We start from the raw sequence: 13,006 nt of genomic DNA, 5'->3' as shown, positions 1-13,006 counted from the left end.
TTTTTAGGCCAAAAGTCTGCCATCTAGTGGCACAAATGATTAGTACAGACACAGGCGAACAGGTTACAAGGAAAAAAAGGGAACTAATACTTATCAAGGGGCTTACTCTATGCCAAGCATGGCAATAGGTCCTTTATTTCTTTACCTCTTTCAGTCTCCTCCAGTCTTCTTTGTAATGAATATGTCACTGCTGTAACTCTTCACAAGCGGAGGATGGAAAACAAAAGAGAAGATTCTTCTAAAATTACATGCAGGTAGAATAGGAAAAAACCAAGGGATGGGCACAGAATTAGGAAGTTCAGAGACTCACATATGCGAGTACCTGTTTCCATGACCCTGTAACTTAAATGAATCAACAGATGTTAACATTGCCTGGAACATAGGAAGTCCGTTAAGAGTAGCTGTAATGATGATGATGATGCTAATTACAAGCTTCCTCTATATTCTCTTCCAATAGGGAATTGCAGCCTACCGGAGGGCCAGCCATTAAAAAACACATCATTAATTTAGTGAAAATAATGTTAGTATAGTGTGCTGTGGGGCCCAAAGTTCACAGGCAGTTAGCCCTGCTGGCAGAGCCCTAGAGGGTGACGGGCAAAGGCAAAGGCACAGCATTCTGGGAGGAGAAGCCAGCACGAAGCAGGGACGGTGACACCATTCCCTACAATGTGATAATGGTGGATCCATGGAATTATCCATCATACATCCGTCCAAACAAATGCGCAAACACCAAGGGTGAGCCTTCATGGAAAACTGGCGGATAATGATGGGTCGATGTGGGTTCGCTGGCTGGAACACATGTACAGGTCTGGTTAGGGATGTCGACGGTGCTAGAAGCTGTCCCAGTGTGGGGGCAGGAGGTACATGGACATCTCTGTACTTTCTGTTCAATTCTGTTGTACACTTAAAAGTGCTCTAAAAAATAAAATCTACTAAAACTGAAAAGCACACGACACCTGGACTCTTGAGAGAATGCAGTTTCTATGCGACAGAGGGAGGAAACAGTGATCACGAAGAGTATATTTATCTAGGGAGCGTTCAGTGTGGCCCGGGGCTGTGTTAAATGGCATGAGGGATATAACCGAAGGTTATCCTAATGTCCCTGAATAATGTCCTGTACCCACTGCTGTACCCATGCCCCGTGGGCTTCTCGGTGTCATTTGCTCTGGCCAATTGGATGTTAGCATATGTGTTGCTGACAGAGGCTTGCAAAACTCTTCCATGTTAGGCTTGCACTCTTGGGCTCAGAACTCCCTGGTTGTGTGAGGAAGCCCTGGGCTGGCCTGCGGGACGATGAGACACCACAGAAGCAGAGACTGGTGCCCCAGTGGAGGACCTAGTCTAGAACAACCAGCCCGACAACCACCCGAGATGAGGCATAAAGCTGTCCTGAGGTGTCCAACCCCAGCTGAGGTGCCGGCCACCGTGTAATGAGGAAGGTGGCCCAGTTCAGAACCATCACCTTGCTGACCGAGTCCTGTGCTCCTCACTCCTCATTTAGCTCAAGCCACAGTGGCCTGCTTGTCGTTTGTTCCTCAAACTTCAAGCCTGCCAGGACTGCTCCCACCTCAGGGCCTTTGTACTTGCTGTCCTCTCTAACTCAGATATCCTTCACATCTTTGCTTAAATGTGACCTTCCATAAGACCTGCCCTGACCATCAAAGTTAAAATTCACTTCCTAACCCTTGACGCTTCCTATATCCCTTCCCTGATTTTATTCAAGATTTTATTTATTTATTTGACACAGAGAGAGAGAGCGAGAGCAAGCAGCGGGAGGGAGAAGCAGGTTCCCCAAGGAACAGAGAGCCCGACGCAGGGCTCGATCCCAGGACCCTAGGATCATGACCCATGACCCATAGCCGCTCAACGGACTGAGCCTCCCAGGAGCCCTCCCCCCCTTGCTTTTTTTTTTAAAAATGCATTGATCAACTTCCAAAAGAATATATGACGGACATATTTATTTTGTTTAGCTTCTATTTGCTTCTACCAGAATCTTAGCTCCAGTGAGCAGAAGCTTTATTTTGCTCACTGCTGTATCTCCAACATCTAGAACAGTATCTGGCATTTTAGGCGATCAGTAATTATTCATTGAATGAATAAATAGGAAATTCTGATCACTGCAAATTTAAAAATCCTCTGCCAGCCTCTAAGTAATCAAACTATCATGGTTATAAATAATGTGGATGTCACTAAAATTATAAATCTAAGTATAGGGCTATTTAAATCCCAGAAAGTACAGAAATCCACTGAGACAGGTAAGAAGAGAAGCACACAGAATTAGGGCTCAGACCCATCCCCCCCTACTGCCTCACTACAGTCAATTGTCAAGATCTGTCACGGTTCCAAATACTTTGCTCTGTTGTTTCTGCAAATATACTCCCATTTGTCAGAACAGATTCCCGATTTGTGGAAAATATGGCCCCACACAGTCAAAGCAATTTTGCTTATAACAAAACTGAGGGCACCAAAGGGGCCCCTGCTGGTCATATTCTAGAGGCTTTTAGAGCCGTGTTCAAGCTCCCAAGCTGAGTATGCAGGTCTTCCGTGTGCAGTGCTCCCTCTCCTCCTCACCCCTGCCTCATTTCTCCTCATTTCTCACATTCCATTGCAACTGCACCCACTGGGAGTTCTTAGGACACTCAGAGCATTTTCCTGCCTTTGGGCTTCAGCCATGCTGTGTCCTTTGCCTGGAAGGAATTCTCTACCCCCCAGGCCCTCCGCCGAATCCACTCCATGGTTTTGCCCTTCAGAACCAAGCTCAAGCAATGGTTTCTTGAGGACCTCCTCTGGCTCCCTCCCAGTCAGTCAGACATCCTTCCAGTAACAATCGATTGGACTGAGCCTGTTGATTCACTTGCTCATATCTCTGTGGACCGTGAGCATCTCGAGGTGAGAGTCTCTGTGTATAAGACTTGATTTTATTATCTCCAAGACTTAACAAAACAAATACTTGTTGAATACATGAGTAAAGGACCAAACATGGCCACATAATGGTAATTAGGCTCAGTGCATAGGAGATTGCATTCCTGGATCCTGAGAGCATTAGATATAGATATCTCTTTCTAAACCTGACCCCAGGTTGGTGGGAAATGGGAAAGAGCAGTTCCCTTTAAAGGATTACACTGCAAAGATGGGAACTTTGATTTCCAGAGAAGTCCAAGCTGATGTTGCTATGTTTATTTGATAAGCACACATGTAGACACATTTAAACTCATGTCAGCCAAAATCAACAGACTTTAAAAATGAGGAAAGGCCAAATACACAAAAAAAATCCTAGTGAGTCAAGAGGAAAGGGAAACAAATACAGGGCAAGTCTAACAGAACCTTTTTTTTTTTTTTTCTATTTTAAGCAGGGAAGGGAAATCAGCAGAACAAAGAAATTAGATATCCCCACTCCTCTGAGGAAAGACAAACACTCCAAGAAAGGCTTGGGCCCGCACCTAGTCTACTGGGGAAGAAATCTTAACCACCCCATAAAGTTGACTTCTCCACCAATAGCAGATTCCCCAGGCACCTTCCAAGAAACGGCCTCTCATCCAGCAGGGATGCAGGCTAAAAACTTTTACAACAAGAATTTTTAAAAAAGATTTTATTTACTTATTTGACACAGAGAGAGAGAGCACAAGTAGGCAGAGCGGCAGGCAGAAGGAGAGGGAGAAGCAGACTCCCCGCCGAGCAGGGAGCCCGAAGCGGGGCTCGATCCCAGGACCTTGGAACCATGACCTGAGCCGAAGGGAGACGCTTAACGACTGAGCCGCCCAGGCGCCCCTACAACAAGAATTTTCCACTGAAGGAGGCAATACTCACAGTTATTTCAAATGCGAAAGCACTTTTAAGGCCACTGAATTACTCTCAATCTGATTTTTCCGACTTCAGAGCCTTGTCACAGGCTGGTGCCGGATGCCTGCTCTCCAGTTTATTCACTTACCTCTGGTCAAACATACTTTACCTCCTGCAGAGCTTTCCTGATCTCTGTATAGAGACACACCGTTTCCAGAATGTGAACAGGGAGGAAATAGTGGGACTATTAGCCAGGCTTTGCTATGTCTTTTGTCCTCCCCTGTCTGCATGGCTGTTTCTTATTTTCATTTATTTGATTCTTTTTATCCAGCAACTCCACTTAACTTTATCTCAGAGCTGAATATGTTGCCTTAAAAATTTTTAAAGAAAAAGAGCAGGTTTCTAGAAATCAGTGATCCCATAACTCTGGTAGGGGTTTGATTTTTATCAAGATAGCGTCTCCTAGGAGAAACGGGGAACAATGTTATTCTCTCCTCAGCTGAGACAGAGATTTAAGATGAGAAATGATCAGACCACAAAGTTCTTTGGCATCTGTCCAGTGGCTTTACTGAAAGGCTGGCCTTGGGCAAGAGAGAGGGTTGCTGGCTTAGGGCTGAAGGTGAAGAAGGCAGCTGCAAATCTCATATGATTTCCTGTTTGAGCTATTCAATAAGTATCTGTTATAGTTAACTAAAGAGGGACTCACCAGACTAAAAAAACATTTTGAACACTGTATTTTGAAATAACCTCAAATTTACAGAAAAGTTGAAAGAACAGTGCCAAGTACCTTTTTTTCTCCTGTTCTACTTCGGAACAGGTGACCGACGGCGCCCTGCCACACCCACCTGCTTGAGTGTCTATTTCCTACAAATAAGGACATTCTCCTACAGAATAGCACAACAACTAAAATTGGGAAATTAATAGTGATACGTTACTATCTTCTAATCCTCAGTCCCATTCAAGTGTCACCACCTGTCCCAGTAATGTCCTTAAAGAGCAAAAAGATCTAGTCGGAACTTTCACTTAATTTAGCTTTTATGTGCCTTCAGTCTCTTTCGATCTAAAACATTTATTTTCTTCTTGACTTTCATGATCTTGACACCTGTGAAGATGATAGGCCAGTTACTTTGAGGAATGTGCCTCAGGTTGGGTTAGTCTGATGTTCCTGATGATTATACTCTGGTTAAGCAATTCTGCAGGAATGTCAAAATATCGAGACCATGTTTTTCATGTTGCATGACATCAAGGGGTTCATGGTTTTGATTTGTCTCATTACTGGTGATGTTTATTTTGATAAATTGATAAATGTGTTATCTGCCAGGCTTCTCCACTGTAAAGTTAATTTTCATTCCCTTCATAGTTAATAAGTATTTTATGGGAAGGTACTTTTGGTCTTTTATCCATATCAGTATGTACTTAGGAATTTCTATTTCATTCAAGGGTTTGCAGTCTATTGCTATCATTTTTACTTTGATGATATAATCCATGCTTTGTTGAAGGAGCCCCCTTAGCTTCTGTATCTTGTTGACATGTTCTTCTCCTCATTTCTTGAGCACTTCCTCACCACTGTCTGGCCAAGGGGATGTTCTAGACTCATCTGGAATCAATAATTTTTCCAAGAAGTTCTGGTCCCTTTTAGATCAGAAAGGTGTTTAGAAACCAAGATCTGGGTCCTAGGTATGCTCGTTGCTAAAGGATTTCCAGGACCTCTCAGGGGACTGAGCCTAAGATCCTCACTACTGTTTCTGAAAGATATACATCATACTTATTTCTCCCTCTATTTATATGGGAAATAATGGGTTCACACAGATATCTTCAATGTTAATCCAATACTCCAAGTTCATTCTATTTTTCTCTCTTTTCATGTTTATAATTCTCTAACAGTGAGAAACCTGGTTCCCATTATCACCAATCTATTTACTTATTTGATGAATCCCTCTTTGTAAAGCCAATCTTCACTCTCTTGCCACCTCCTCACCAGGCAAATGCTCTCCCTGGATGGGCGCTGCCACCCCCACTAAGACCACTGCCATCAAGGTGTGAATACCCTCCTCACTCCACCTAGAATCTGACACCCTCACCGAGCCACCACCTTGAGCAGATTCATTCCTCACTTGAATTGGGCTCCAACATCCAAACCAGGTCACCCTCCTGCGTGAATATCTTTTTCCATACACAAAAGTTCATGCTGTTCAGACTCTGACACCCTACAGCACGTTACCCTCCCACACAGATGCTTTCCTCATTTCACTTAGTCTCCACGATTCCATCTTGGGCCACCCTGCTCTGCTCCTTTACCGGACTGCCACCTCATGTAGCCATCTGCCTTGGTGGCCTCCACAGAAATGTTGGGGAAGGGGGAGCTTGAGGTGTTTCACATTCAGTTAATATTGGTTCCCACACACTCATGTACTTGCTCTCGTGGATAGATTTGGGTTTCCAAAGCAGTCGTATAGACACTTTTCATTTCCTCCTGGGAATGGATGGTCTGAAAGCCAGACGGCTTCCCTAGTCCCTGAGAATGTTGGTGAGGCCTACTCCCAAGCATAGGTAGCTAAAATGGCAATAATTCCGGCTGGTACAGACAAAGGCAGGTGTCCAGAAGGAGAGAGCAGAGACAAGGCAGGATTGGGATGAGAAGAACTAGTACACCAAACAGTGTGGCAGGACCTGGTCAGAAAGGATGGGCTTCTGGACAGCACCTCCATTCCAATAAGAAACTACAACGCCATGCAGAGAAACAGAGACGAACACCATTATAGAGACTAAACCCAGTTATTAGGGTGCAGGAAAGGCTAAACTATGGCTTGCTATACGGGTGCCGGATATCAGATCTATGGCAATAAAGCGAATGCTAGGTGCTACCTGGTGATGGGCCTAAGACTGTTAACCGGGTCAGTAAGAAATTTGGAGTGTGGTGAGCAAAAGTATATTGGAGATCCCACAACTTTCTAAGTTCAGTGACTTGCTAGAGGACTCATAAGACTCCACAGTAAGTCATACTTGTGGCTAAGATTTATTACACCAAGAGATACAGAGCAAAGCAAGAGCTGATAGACGTACATTGGTAGATTCCAGAGAGATCCGGCATACACTTCTGATGTCCTTCTTCATCTGAGAACCATGGGATTGCTCTCTCTGGCAGAGAACTACAGAGACATGAGTGGAATGTCTCTGTCCAGGAAAACCTATTTGAATCTCATTGTCCAAGGTTTATATGGGAGGCTGTTATGTACACATATTTTTCTAGCAACCAACCATGGCAACCAAAATTCAGTACCCCAACTGACAGCCTAGGTACCCATCCTCAATCTTGATGTTTGTGCAAAGCAATCTGATGGTCTGGTATTATACTGTCCATTGCTTCGAGCATATATGGTAAAATCATCAATTCCTAACATAAAAAAACTCTCCAAAAGCCACATTCCCAGGGGTTGCACAAGAATCAACCATCATCCCTTGAGACACACAAAGAGTAAGTAACCGGACCTGCTTGTTAACTCTTTCCTCACAGGAGTGCAACAAGAATTCCAAATGGATGGCGCCAGGAAGTCAGGAGCTTAAAACATGTAACTAGGGCCCAGAATTGGTTAATTATGTTTTCCCATGTAATTGACTAGCAACTAGCAACATGAACACTAATACTAACATAAATACTAATAACTAATCTCTAGTTTGGATTCATAAACTGATAGGAAATCCCAAACAACAGTGAAAGAAGTAAACACAGCTAGGCACAAGTGAGCACCTTCCTCATCCTAGAGAAATTATGAATGGAAAGCACTTTGAAAAGCATAGTGATAAAAAAAAAGCAAAGTGATAAAACATAATGTAAACATGACTTCTGTGAATGCCCTGCAGGAAAGACTCAGACCATCCCCAGAAAGAACCCAGCCTCCTAATGAATGATCTCAGACAGAGATAAATGCAGAGGATGGTGCCAAGATTTCTTGCAGTTTAGCACTGACTAAACCTCGGGTGGACAAAAATCCCTCACCAGTGGTTGTCTTCCTTTCTGCGGGATCCCCACTTTATCCTGCTAGGAGGGCGCCTCCCCTCACACCCTGTGGGCGTCTGGAAGACACATTGTCCATCCATAAAGAGGACATAAAACCCTATTTAGCTCCACAAATGTGCCATCAGCTACACTTATCTGCAAAAACCGGGCCAGATCAGTGTTTTGTGCAAGTGATGCATGTCGAAATCAACCAGGGGAATTTTTTACAAATAAAGACTCTAGGTCCCACTTCAGCTATACTGAACCAGATTCGCCAGCAGTGAAGTGTAGATAGCAGTGAAGAAGGCCTTCCTACCCTTCAGCTCCCTCGAGTTCCTCCTTTATGCCCATTATCTAGAAGTCTCTGTGGGTGTCCTCCTTCCTCAAGGACAGCCAGTCTCCTTCCTGTCCATCAAGAACAAGCTTGGAATCCAGAAGATGCCCCTAGGGTCTCTCCCACTCCTACTGATGGGTCTTTCAGTCCATTCAAGCCTGGACAGATGCCCAGGAGTCCTTTCTTCTGTGATGTCCTCCAGGCTTCTTCCTCGTTTATCCCTCTGCCCTGCCCTCTACCCCACCTGCCTCCATCTTGCCTCACCCCTCCTGGTCAAGACCATCAAAGCTGGAAAGAACCAGTTCAGGCTCAGTCCTAGGAAGGCACCGGAGGATTCTTTAATTATTCAGAGTAAAGCTTCTATCACACACACACACACACACACACACACACACACACGCACACACGCACACACGCACACACGCACACACATACACACACCAGCAGCAGCCTTCTCTCAGCAGTATCAACCACCTCCCACCGCATAAATAACTTCAGTGGGCCATTACCTTCCCTCCCAGGGAAACTCCAGTGATGAAGAGCACCCCTGAGCCAGACTACCGGTGTTTGAACCCCACCTGCCCTCACTATAACTTCAGTCAGTCTCTGAACTTTTCTACACCTCAATTTCCTTATCTATGAAATGGGATTAGAAGAGTACTTATTTCATGGGGAGTTCTAGGATTAAGCAAGTTAGCATCTGTAAAGCCCTTGAAAGGTGCGTGAGCCTAGTAGGTGCTGTGAAGTGCTAGCTATGATTATTAGCAGGAATGCAGTTCGGGGAGGATTAGAGGCAGTGAAATGGGCTGAGAATTCATGCAGTCATGCATTCTGTTCCTCTGTTACTCATCTAGCTTACTGCAAAAAGAAGCTCTAATCGGCTTTTATTATGGTGAGGGGTTCACGGTTCAGAAGGCTTTGACCCCCTACCCGGACCTTCCCCAGTCTAAACAAGCCAGGTGTGGATTTTCTCTCCATAATTCGTTCGCCACAAGCCATCCATTCCCTGACCAACTCACATTGCTAGCCGATGCTCAGACGAGGTGCCGTTCCTCAGAGAGAACTGAACTTATTTTTCAGGAGAGATATTTTGGAGGGAAATTTTCCTTAAGCTCACTACCACTATAGCCTTCTTCCAAATCAAAAACAGAAATTCCATCACTATCTGCCTCCCAATTACATATGTAGCCACATTTAGCCACATGCATGTACATATTTGAGATGATCTAACCCAATTTCCTCATTTTACAGGTAGAGATTGAAACCCTGAAGCCAACTCACGTATCTGAGGTCCCACAACTTATCGGGGGCACATGCCCCTTGCGTGGAGCTTCATGTCTGCCCTGTGTCCCTCGCAGCCTCCCCGAGGATGCTAACACCTGAGGGAACTACTCTCCTGAGCCCCTCACCCTGGTGCAAGGAAAGGGTTCTACCGCATCTTTTTATGGATAAATTTGAAATCTCTGGGGGGTAAAATTATCACGTACTTGGGGTAAAACCTATACTCGAAGGTTGAGACCCAAGATCATAACTCTCTGGAGCATAGATTTTTCTTTAAAACCCATATTTGAGAAGGGCAAATGAAGAAAAGAAGGAGAAAAAATATCCAGGAAAAATGAAAGTCAATTAGTTTAACATCAGGCTGAGAAAACAAGATTTTCTTGTTTGGGCACATCAAAAAACGAAGGAGGCAGGCTTTCCCTCTGAGACAAGAAACTGAGTTAAATTAACCAGCCTTCTTTGATAAGGTTACAAATGCACTGCATTTGTATCACATCTTAAATATTGTATGTCTGCCCAGAGAGGATGTAAAAAGAAACAAATGCAGTTCTGGTCTTTCCATCTGGACTTCGGCTAGGGTACCACAACTCAGTCCTAGATAGGAACTGCCTGTATTCAGGGAAGCCTTCGGATACGACCAGCTGGTCAATCGTCCCAGTGCTGGGGGAGCTGAGTGATTAGCAGAGATGAAGAAGCCATTTCAATTCTGGGCTGGGCCCCCACGGCCGTGGCCTCAAAGATGCAGCGGGACAAGTATTCCCAGGTGTCTCCAGCCCGTGCAGAGGCTGCTCGGGCAGTGGCTGTCTGTGGAGCTGAAGCTTCCAGCTGGCGTCTTTCCATTCACCAGGGGCCTTTCTCCTAGCAACAGTTGGGCTTATCATCCTGCAGATCCCCATGGGCTGGTATGAATCACCCAGTGTTATGAAGCTTATTGATGTGATCAGCAGGGAGCGCCGCTTGAACAGTTAGAAGCAAACCATAGACTGCGGGGCTTGGCGTGCTGTTTATAATCATAACGTTTGGTCTCCTGCCGGCCACGTCTCACACGGAAAACACGCAAGGACACACATTTAGGTTTTCATTTTCCAGAAACTATAGAACTGTGGATCCTAACTTTTCTCAGGATCCTCTTTTTGTAATTTCAGAAAAAAAACAAAATCTCCCCCTCAGGAACCTTAAATGCGTATTACTAAGTGAGAGAAGTCAATCCTAAGAGGCTACATACTGTATGATTTCAACCTCATGACAATCCTGGAAATGAACAAATTATAGAGACTTGGGGCGCCTGGGTGGCTCAGTTGTTAAGCGTCTGCCTTCAGCTCAGGTCATGATCCCAGGGTCCTGGGATCAAGCCCCGCATCGGGCTCCCTCCTCAGCGGGAAGCCTGCTTCTCTCTCTCCCGCTCCCCCTGCTTGTGCTCTCTCTCTCTCTGACAAATAAATAAAATCTTTTTAAAAAGGTAAGAAAAAATTATGGAGACAGTGAAAAGTTCAGTGGTCGCCAGGGGTTAGGGAGAGGGATGAATCGGTGGAGCACAGAAGATTTTTAGGGTAGTGAAAATACCCTGTGTGATATTACAATGAAAAATACACATCATTTTGCGTTTGTTCAACCCATAGAATGTACAACAGCAAGCGTGAACCCTGAGGTAGACTAGGGACTGTGGGTGAATATGATGTCTCAATGCAGGTTCATCATTCTGGCGAGTGGTGTTCATACTGGGGGAGGCCACGCGTGTGTAGGGACAGGGGATACATGGGAAATCTCTGTACCTTCTTCTCAATCTTGCTGTGAACCTAAAACTGCTCTCAAAAAACAAAGTAAAAAAAAAAAAAAAGTCTTCCCTTAATCCCCAATTTTTTCCCCAAGTCCCATGAAGCAGAAATAAAATCTGATCCTAAATGAGAGCCTCCCTGTTTTCCCCATTTCTCTCTCCCTTCTCTTCACCACCTGGTACATTTTCAGATCTGTTCTTTGGGCACGAAGGGACCATGTCCGCAGATGAGCCCAGCTGGTTCCCATGGTGCCTGATCTGTGCCGAGCCTCTCTGCGTGCCCTCCCCTCCCCCAGAAATGTGCCCAAGTGCCAGGCTCTCGAATTCCCTCTCCCTGACTCAAAGAGCCTCCATAGCCTCTAGCCAACGCTGAAAGTGCCCACCCATATCACACTCACTCACACACACACACACACACCACCACCACCACCACCACCGTCACCCCTTGAGGTCACTTACAGAAAAATTCCTCTATAACTGAGCTTCTCCAAGAGCTTTTCATCAGAATTAAACCCCAGAACCACCCTCACCACGATACATGGATGAATACCCCACCTTGCTCGCCCCTAGGGGAAACCGTTCTCAGCAGAGTTCACAGCCTCTTAGGTGCCCCCATCAGAACTGAGCCTCTGTTGCCCACAGTGATCTGCTCAACCACACACTCAAATACACTACTTGCACCCGGATCCTTGTCTTCGGGTCTGTTTTGGGGGAAACTCAAATTACAGTGAACTTCTTCTCCTCCTCAAAAAATAGCTGAGTCACCATTCTCATCTTGCCCACTGCAGGTCAAAAGAGGCAGTGTCTCGCCCAAGGTTAAATGCTCTCCTCTTGAAGCCACTTGGGAATGTCCCACCTCCACCTCTGAACCCTCGGTTGCCCCTCTCAGTGATTCCTGTCCCTCACGCTCAACATACAAACTAACTGACAAAAACCATCTCCACAAGGTATCTTGTTTCTCTCTCTCTTCTTCCCTCAACTCTGCAGTTTAGAGACTCAGTCTGTACTTGCTGCTCCTACCCCTCCCCCCCACCACCTGCTTACTGCCTGTGTTTCTTTAATCCCCTTTCCTTACGGCTTTCTGGAAACTTCTCTTGAAGGTGACCTCAGGATTACCAAAAACTGGCCTTCTCAGCCTTGTGCGTCTTTGATGTCTCTGCACTCTTGGAGAAAGAGTTGATAATCCCATTTTTCTTAAAGCATCTCCTTTCTTGGCACAGCACTCCCCTGGTTCCTCTCCCATCTCTTGGACCTCTCTTTCTCCATCCCCTTTTATGAGTGTTTCTCTGGTTCTCCTTGCTGTGTTTGCCAACTGTGTCCCCCAAGGTATGTCCTTGGCCTTCTTTTCTCTTGTTCCCTTCTGTTCTAACTTCAACTGTCATTTTTCAAAGGCTGATTCTCAATTCTGTGAGTCTATAGTGCCAACCTCTCTTGGGAACCATCCACATCCCACATTGACCTGCAGGAAGTGTATGGTTCTGTGGTTTGTGGCACTCCCCCAAATTCTGCTAGAGCAGCAGTGATAGGCATGACCACCAGGGTGGGGCTGGGACCTCTGCTGCAAACATGCTCTGACTCTCCACGCTGGGCACAGCAGGTGGATGTCTCCACTGGGGGCCACAATTACAAGCCTGGTGTTGGCTTCATCCTCATGGAGACTGACTTGGGGTGCAGTCCCTTTCTGGGGACAGCAGAAGAAGCTAGTGGGACTTCAATCCCCAGACTGACCCCCATCTGAATTTGAGCTGTTTCCAGAACCAAGCTTGAGGAATTGTTCAATCTGGTTGATCCTTAACCAGCTGTGTGGGCTTAAAACTGGTCTGAACGCTTCTCCTTCTTC

The sequence above is a fragment of the Phoca vitulina genome, unplaced genomic scaffold (assembly GCF_004348235.1).
Source record: "Phoca vitulina isolate PV1807 unplaced genomic scaffold, GSC_HSeal_1.0 scaffold88, whole genome shotgun sequence".
In the NCBI taxonomy this organism is placed as follows: domain Eukaryota; kingdom Metazoa; phylum Chordata; class Mammalia; order Carnivora; family Phocidae; genus Phoca; species Phoca vitulina.
Note: the sequence above shows the minus strand (reverse complement) of the source record.